General features: G+C 46.8%; 1 pseudogene across 1 annotated transcript; it reads right to left on the reverse strand.

Moving 5' to 3' along the window:
• Positions 1-253: 253 nt before the first annotated feature.
• Positions 254-1,515, reverse strand: LOC306860452 (inactive serine protease 35-like; annotated as a pseudogene). Its single transcript has one exon. The product of its transcript is annotated as an inactive serine protease 35-like (transcript).
• Positions 1,516-9,180: the final 7,665 nt, after the last annotated feature.

Raw genomic sequence — 9,180 nt, forward strand, 5'->3', positions numbered from 1 at the left:
GTTAACTACTTGGCCTCAGCTGGTGACATTGGCTTTTTAACACAGACATGGCCTGAACATGACATTACAAAGGCTACAGTCTCAAATTTTGGCAATGAAAACAAAAATAAATATACAGCATCCAAATTCCTCTTGTTAAAACGGCATTTCTTGTACAGCTGCTCCATTTGTGCTCTCAACTACTCACCGTGGTGAAACATGAGCAGTTTGCATCTAGACCGTCCCTACAGTTTTGAGGAATTTTTTACCTTTTTTAGGCCAGTTTACAATGACTAGCATCTCCATGGATCCAGTGGCATATCTGGGCGTACTTGGTGGGTGTTATTCTGACTGCCACATTATAGTTCTTCTGTATCCCATCAACATCCACCAACTGGTGTCCAGAGAACACGCCAATTACCTTCCTCTTCCACTTCCCTTTTCCTCCCTGATCCCGTAGCCTCACGTACACCCCGGCTCCGCTTGACCCCTTCTGCGCATCACAGTACTGATACATGAGGTCACTGGACTCCTCTAAGACTGAACAGAAGCGGTAGACCACTTTCCCCGATTGGTCATTATCAAAACCAGAGAAGTGGATTCTTCCAGCTGGGACGTCCTTGACTACAGGAACCACGCCTAACTCCATGAACTTCATCTTATGGGGCTGTTTCAGCTCCAGAAGGGCATAATCATAGTCAGCCGAGATCTCCTTGCTTGCTCTCCTCATCCATTGTGTTAGTTTGACGCGTGTCCACCTAAACATCGGTTGCCTGGACTGATCTGAATCTGTGTCGCATCTAATACGGTTCTTCCTTTTCCTCCTGTGTTCTCGATGAAGTAGTTCTCCGTCAGTGGCTATACATCTTCATTTCCCACTTCACTTTCTCTCCTCTTGCCTCCTTGTTGGCGTCCTCCTCTGCGTTTGGAGCAAAGCTTCATGGCACCCACTCGCAGCCTCTTGGTCCCTTTCAGATAGACTTGGCCATCATGGACACAGTGGGCAGAAGTCAATACGTGTTTAGGAGAAACTAAAATGCCTGAGCAACCTGTAGAGAGCCTGACTGAGGCAGAAAAGGGGTAATTGGTGGTGTAGTGTTTATCTGTGATCACGAAGCGTCCATCCATGCCGTATACCTGCCGTTTTCTGCGTTTAAGGTGTCCTGCATTGCAGACGACGGAAGAGGATGCGTTTCTTAATTCAGCGAGCTCTTCCAGTTGTATTTTGGTGAAGGTGCGTGTTCCGTTCTCGTAGACTGTTTCATAAGACAGTAGCCGTTCCAGCTCCGCAGGCCTCGGTTCTGGCAACTTTCTTTGGCACTCAATCCCACACATCACTCCTGGCTCACTGAAGTTTGCAGCAGTGAATTCTGGGCTTTCAAGCCTCACTGTGCTTTGGTCCAGGATCACTGGGATCTTTATCTGTGTAAAAAGGCAGTCATCTTCATTGTTTGTGATAGAAGCACCACTATCGACCAAAGATACAACCACAGCCAATGCGGTTAGACTGAACAACAAAGATGGAGGTCCTGTCATCTTGCTCTACCTGAAGGTAAAGACACAAGAGTTGAGGGGTGAGGCTATGTTTCATAACACAGTTAATGGTCATAGAACAGACTAGACTTCTATACTTCACTTCTGGTAGTGATAATGTGGGGCTAAAAGTTTTGGTGCACTTGATGTGGCAAATGAAAATTAAAAACAGGAACCAATAAAAGACAACAGGCTGCTTGCTAAAGAGGGATTCCTGACTACTTTCATCACAGGAATGGCAATGCTGACAGTTGCATTTTGGGAAGAGTAAAAGTTAAATACGTAGCTTGAACAACCAGACGCATTTCAAACCACCTTTCAAAGTCATGTTACTATAGCTATGCAATCTGCAAAAATGTGTACCAAGTGTAAATAATGCAAAATGCAATGCTACTAAAGTTAGTTCTTGTAGCTTGACTGGTAGAGCAAGGTGCTATGCCAAGGTCAAGGGTTCAAATACTAGAATGAAAAACTGATCAAATGTAAATGTAATGCACTGCATGTCTCTATGGATAAAAGCACCAACTAAATGTGTAAATGTGGATAGACCGTTTTTAAACAAACTGTCTGCTATGCACTAACTGATACCAGCAGTGCATCTCCCTGGAGGTGAAAATGGTTGAGTTGAGTGAAGACAAGTCCAGCAATGAAATACTGCAGATGGAGCTCTAAAGGATGTACAAGAACCACTGTAACCAATAAAAGCTGGGGGGAAACCTCTGTGCAATGTTAAAAACTGTACATAGGTAAAGTGTTAATATTGACCTGAATGTTGATAATGACTTGATTTTGAACAAGAAAATAGGTGAAACAGAAATACGGTGCATTTGCAGTTTGAAAACAGTGAAATACGTATGCTGCATTTATGTATTGAGTACTGTGCAGCGCATAAGAAAGATAATTACTTGTGCAGTTTATACAAATAAGTGGGTAGGATATATATGCAGTAGTGGGAAAAGGTACATATTAAAGTGTATGGTGTGAATATGAGACTTTTAAAATAACTCAATTTATCAGCAAGTTTACAGTTTTACCAATATGCATCCTGAATAATGCAAGTAGAAAAGGTAAAGTAGTATCATTGCTGCATTAAAAATGAAAAAATGCAATAAGTGATACATTAAACAGATTTAGATTAGGCTGGTGTTACTGATTTAAAGAGTGCCTTGAGTGAGAAAAGAAAAAAATAAATAATAATTACTAGGGTTGTTTTGCCTTTAATACATAATGCAGTCACAACATTGTGAAAATATACTTCTGTTACTGTATTTAACTGCCTTCGCCTAACTGGCAAGTTTTTACACTGTCTGTTTCTCATTTACATCCAGCATTGTAATAAACTTTATTAAAATACGAACTCACCCTCAAATGAACCACACGAGAGAAAAATGCGCTCCAGTGGACTCCTCTGACAGCAGTAACTGATCGGAGAGAGGCACACCCTCGCCGTTTGTACATGGCACGGGTTAAGCGGTTGCATCCCGAGCTGAGATACCAGATGTGGCGATGCAGAGAGCCAAACAGTACTGAGGAGGTTATAGGCTAGGTGGAACCTACCCCAAAAACACCGACTACGCCACCCTGGGAATTTCAGCCAGAGAATGATTCTGTATCTCCTAATTACACACTATTGATTCATTTAAGGACACGCAGGTAAATAAACAATTCAGCCAGAGACGAGGTTCAAATTTTAAAAGAGATACAAATTTTATTCAATAAATTTAAAACAATTCAGAACACATTCATACTTGCTGAGGCCTACCGATGGAGGAGAAAGGAGTCACAAAGGCACGAAGAAATCCCAGGGCAGGCCACCACGTGAACACACAAACACTAAAAAAAACACAACAGTGAACACAGCAAAGAAAGAAAAATCGTAGTAGACGACACAGCACGCAGGAAGGGGATACCACCACCCGGACACCAATACCACCACCTTCGGCAAACAACTGAAACAGACACAAACACACGATCAAAGGGAATTCACTCAACAGAACAAGAAATCAATGTAATATTTAAAGGAAGAAAATGAATTGAAATAAACTTCAAATCACAAAATAACCAAACTGCCCGAACCAACAATGGCTCCAAGAGGCAGTAAACTAGAAAAATAAGATCAATCCTAAAGACATTTCTCACTAAACAAAGGAAAACAAACTAAACAAAAAGTACAATGAAACCTTGGCCAAGGGAAAACAAATTCAGTAATAAGACAAAATATAAATAAACTAATCCAGTTAATACATTTCTCACAAGATAAACTAGAATCACTAATAAAGAAACAAACTAGAAATGCAAATTAACAATGGAAAACAAAATAAGAAAATATAAACATTTAGCCCAAATTATAACTATAAAGAGCCAACCCCTTTTTAGCTGCATTCAACCAGTTTAAAATACTGGCCCACATCGGACTGGAGGCTCACACATTCGACCGTATGGCTGTGATTGCCCAGTGGCCGTGAAGGCAGAACGGGCGGGCAATAGTCAAGTCAAATTGCTGATATAAATGTTCAAAACGTACACATTAACAGCTGTCCAAAGCGGGCATGCAGCGATCGAGTAGAGCTGGTAATACAATGTTCAAAATATACACGTTAGGCAAGCAACACTCCAGGACGGACGTACAGTAATCAAATAATGTTAAGATTGATGGAACAATGTTCAGAATGTACGTGAAACAAACAGCAATCCAGGCAAAACAGCAGCTAGTGAATAAATGCTCTGCAACTGACGTCAATCTCCAGATGAACCAGCCCAGTTCCTGTTATTTATAAAAAAATTAATTAACCCCAAATCAAACAAATGAATCCTACCTCATGTATCCTACATACCGATCAAGCAGCATTTTGTATCACCCAGGAGGAGGCAGCTCAAAGGGTACAAACAGTACAGGCAGCTTTCGATAACCTCCGCTTTTAAGTGCGTTGAACGACGGAGTAAAGGACTGGCCCGCCCACCGGAGATCTATAAGCGTTCAATGCATAGTAAACATAACGGCAGCCGATACCAATTAAATAAAGGCAACAAACAACAACGCCGCTACTTTACCTGTAGCACAGCAGAGCAGCGCACGGAATGAGTGACCCGGAAGTATGACAAACTTCCGTCACCAGCGAGCAAGAGGTCAGTCAGACGGACTACTACCTGTATTTATGGGGGGAGCCGGTGGCAGTGATTGGCCAAAAGAACGCAAGCTCGTTATGAGTTAACTCATACTGCTACAATCCACCCCACCTTTTGGATTGTCGCCCCGACGATAAATCAATAAAATTAAGAATACCATATACTAGCTCCAAGGCCGAAATAGCGCCACTACTGCGTTGGACACAGGGTCAGGAGGATCAGCAGCATTGTCCGCTGCCACTACCGGTCTTGGCAGGTGATAGACATTGGAATGCTGGCCCGCAGTTGACCGTGCTGTCCGACGCCTGGTCACTTCACTCCCTGCTGGAACAACCCGAGGCAAAGGGGATAAAGAGGGAGTAGGTCCTTCGGGTGCCCTGGTAGCAATAGGCACTAATGGGGCTTGCCCTGTAGGTGGCAAGTAAGCTGGTAGGAGCTGCAACCGAGGAGTGGTTTGAGTAACAGATACTTGAGTGGGGGTTCCCAAAGGAGCCTCATGCCTCAACACCAACAGATCATCCCCTGACAACTCGTCCTCTGACTGAGGCAGGTCAGCAAGAGGTGAACAAGGTGAGGCAACCTCACTTGAAGGATGAGCTTCAACCACTGCCTTCAACATTGCACGGTTAACCTGCCTGGCTTTGGTCGGTTCATCCACTGGTGCAATTGTGTACACAGACCCTCCCTCTCTGGGCACTTTGAGGACTCTGTACTGTACAGGACCATAAAGGTCACGGAGCTTATGACGCCCCCGTGCAGTAAAGTCACGGAACCACACTAGCTGGCCCAATTTAAAGGGCAAAGCTCTCACCCGGCGATCATGGCGGTTCTTACGACGCTCTGCAGCAACCCGCAACCTCTCTGTAGCGCCTTCAAAGGCCAACTGCAAGCGGGTCTGGTGCTCCTCAATCCACTCATGGATGTGTCCACCCACAGGATCCTGAACTCTACCTAACAGGAAGTCGACTGGTAGTCTAGGCTCCTGTCCAAACATCAAAAAGAACGGAGACTCACCAGTTGACTGATGGGGGGTGGTGTTATAAGAGAACAGGACCTGTGGCAAGCAGGAACTCCAGTCCCTCTTCCGAGACACTGGCAGAGTGCGCAACAAGTTATGGAGCGTCCTATTAAACCGTTCGCATTGGCCATTCCCAGCCGGATGGTATGGCGTGGTGCGCGACTTTTCAATGCCATAAAGGCGACACAGTTGTTGAATAAGGGAGCTCTCAAAGTTGCGGCCCTGATCAGAGTGGATACGGGCAGGAACACCAAACTTGGAGAACCACTCTACCACCAAAGCTTGGGCCACAGTATGGGCCCGTTGGTCAGGGGTGGGAACAGCAAGCGTGTATTTGCTAAAAACATCCGTCATAACCAATACATTTTCTAAACCACTCTGGGTGGGTTCTAACACTGTATAGTCAATGGCTACAATCTCATTAGGCCGTGAGGCCAGCAGGTGCCCCATAAAACTAAAACTAGGACGTTGAGAGTCTTTGCCAACTTGGCACCTCTCACAGGCCTGACACCACTTGGACACGTCTGCGGTCATACCCGGCCAATAACAGCGCTGGCGTAGGAGCTCCAATGTCCTTTCGATGCCCTGATGGCCATGCTCCTGGTGGACCTTAGTAAGCACCTCTTCCTTTAGGGAAGCAGGCACCACCACCTGCAAGACTACTTCCGCACCGTCAGGGCGAAACACCTGGCGATACAGGACATCACTCCTCTCAACCAGCCTGTCCCACTGTTGAAGTAACGCCAATGCAGGCCGGGACGCCCTTTGACGCTCTTCAAAGTTGGGACGCTGCTCACGTCTCCAAAACACTAAGACCTCCTGAATAACTGGATCAGCCTGCTGGAGGGTACAGATATCAAAAGTGGTGAGATGAGGCAGGACCATAACAGCAGATTGAATGGCTTCAGGTGCCTGAAGAGCCTGCCGCAAAGGCTTGGGGAGTGATGTACCAGGAAGCATAGCTTCCATATCGGCTGGGGCCGGAGGATACTGGCGGGAGAGAGCATCCGCATTCTTGTTATTTCTACCTGAGCGATACTTTACCTCGAAATCAAATGACGCAAGCTGGGCTGCCCAGCGTTGTTCAGTTGCACCAAGTTTAGCCGATGACAAATGGCTAAGCGGATTATTGTCAGTAAAGACCACACATTTATGGCCCAGCAGATACTCCCGAAATTTCTCCGTCATGGCCCACTTGAGTGCAACAAATTCCAGTTTCATAGAGCTGTAGTTCACCATGTTGCGCTCAGTGGGCCTTAAACCCCGGCTAGCGTAGGCTACGGGCCTAACCTTACCCTGTTGCTCTTGGGATAACACGGCACCAAGGCCACCATGACTTGCATCTACCTCTAAAATGAATGGCAGTGAGAAGTCGGCATACGCAAGCACCGGAGCACTGGTGAGCCTGGCTTTCAGTGCTTCAAAGCTGCTATGGCACTCTTCTGTACAGTTTGCACCGACAGCTCGCTCTGCCCTTCTCTTAGACTTGGTGGCACCCAGATGTGCCACCAGCTTGTGTAAAGGGGCCGCCAGCTTCGCAAAACCCTCCACAAAGCGGCGGTAATAACTGGCGAACCCAAGAAACGACCGCAGCTCTAAAACCGTAGCAGGAGCCTGCCAGTTGGATACCACCTCTACCTTGCTTGGATCCGTGCCAACCCCCTTACTGGAGATCACATGCCCCAGATAGCGTACCTCTTTCTGGAAAAAAGGCACATTTGGTGAGCTTTGCCTTTAGATTTTCCCGTTGAAGACGACCCAGCACCACTTCCAACCTCTCTAAGTGCTGCTGGATTGTGGAGGAGAAAACCACAATGTCGTCAAGGTAAAGCAACAAGGACTGATTTTGTTGGTCACCAAACAGCCGTTGCATCAATCTTTGAAAGGTGCCAGGGGCATTACAAAGCCCAAAGGGCATGCGATTCCATTCGAAAAGCCCAAAGGGCGTGCAAAACGCAGTCTTGGGCCGATCTGCCTCAGTAACTGGGACCTGGTTATACCCACTGGCCAGGTCCAGGGTAGAAAACCAGCGAGCACCCGTGAGTGCATCCAAGGATTCCTCAATGCGAGGAAGAGGGAAAGCATCTTTCCGGGTTTTACAATTAAGCTGCCTATAGTCAACACACATTCTTAGGGCTCCATCCTTTTTCTTAACAAGGACAATAGGACTAGCATAAGGACTGCTACTCTCCCTGATCACCTGTGCCTCCAGAAGTTGGTGAATGTGCTCTTTAACCAGCTCGTAGTCAGACGGAGGAATACGCCGATAGCGTTGCCTGACAGGAACATTATCTAAAAGAGGAATGTCATGGCTAATCAGGTTAGTACAGCCAAGGTCTCCATCATGAGCGGAAAAGACAGAGTTGTATCTCCCAAGGAGGGACTTTACCGAACCCTGTTCTTCAGCAGACAATGATGAAAGGTCCATGACAGCTATCTGATCCTGCACTGTAGGAGCAGCAATCTGAGAGGCCACTGTGGCCACACCTAAAGGTACCTCAGTAACTCCTGTAGGCAGACTAACAACACAAACATTGTCCAATGTACCTACAACAGTGCGTGGATAAAGCAGCACATCAATAGTACCTACATTCACCACCGGGATATAAGCAGTACCCCTTACCACCCGAACCAAGGCAGGAGACGCAAGAAGTCCAGCTGGTAGGCCAGAGCTAAGAGGTTCAAACAACACAGTATTCTCAAAGTATTGCGCTGAGCATGTGGTAGTGACTATTTTCATCACACCCCCAGGAATGCGGCAAGCCTTCCTGCCTCGCACTCTTACCTTACCAGCTGCATCATCCAGGCCACGAGTGCTGGCCTGCTGGCACCCTTGCAACGCCTTCACAACCGGTTCTGGACTGTTGGCAACCACGGGTAAGTCAAACATGGCCAAGCCATGCCGACTAAACAGCTCTCTGTAGCATCTGCGAATCACGTTCATCCCCAAAATACCAGGGACCTGAGAAGACACACCACCAGGGGGATCCTTAACTACCAGCAACCCACACCGCTGCAATAATTTACCACAAAGCTTAATATCAAGCTCCAAGTAGCCAAGATAGGGAATGGCCAACCCATTGGCTGCCCTGAGCTGCAGCCAGTGACAAGACTGGAGCCTCTCTTGACCCCATGGCTCGAATTGCTGGAGAAAGAAACTCTCGGTGAGTGTAGAAACCATTGAACCGGTGTCTACAAGGCAAGGAACCTCAACCCCCCCCATACACACATCTAAATGTGGACAAGATGACATCAGTTTTGACGTTTCCGCTAAATGATTAACCGCCAATGAACCAATATCTGCTCCCCCCCCGAACCGTGGCTCTGCAATTCGGCGGGTGCTAGTTTTCCGACGCCGGAGCAGGACGAGACTGCCTGTTAAAAGGTAGAGGGGCAGGCGAAGGAAAATGTGCTCGAACAGGGACACGTTCTCCTTCACACTCCCTGGCAAAATGGCCAGGCTGCTGGCACCGCCTACATATTATGGGGCCATTATGAGATGAACGACCGCGCTGGCTAGAGCT

Source organism: Barbus barbus (assembly GCF_936440315.1).
Source record: "Barbus barbus genome assembly, chromosome: 41".
NCBI classification, from domain to species: domain Eukaryota; kingdom Metazoa; phylum Chordata; class Actinopteri; order Cypriniformes; family Cyprinidae; genus Barbus; species Barbus barbus.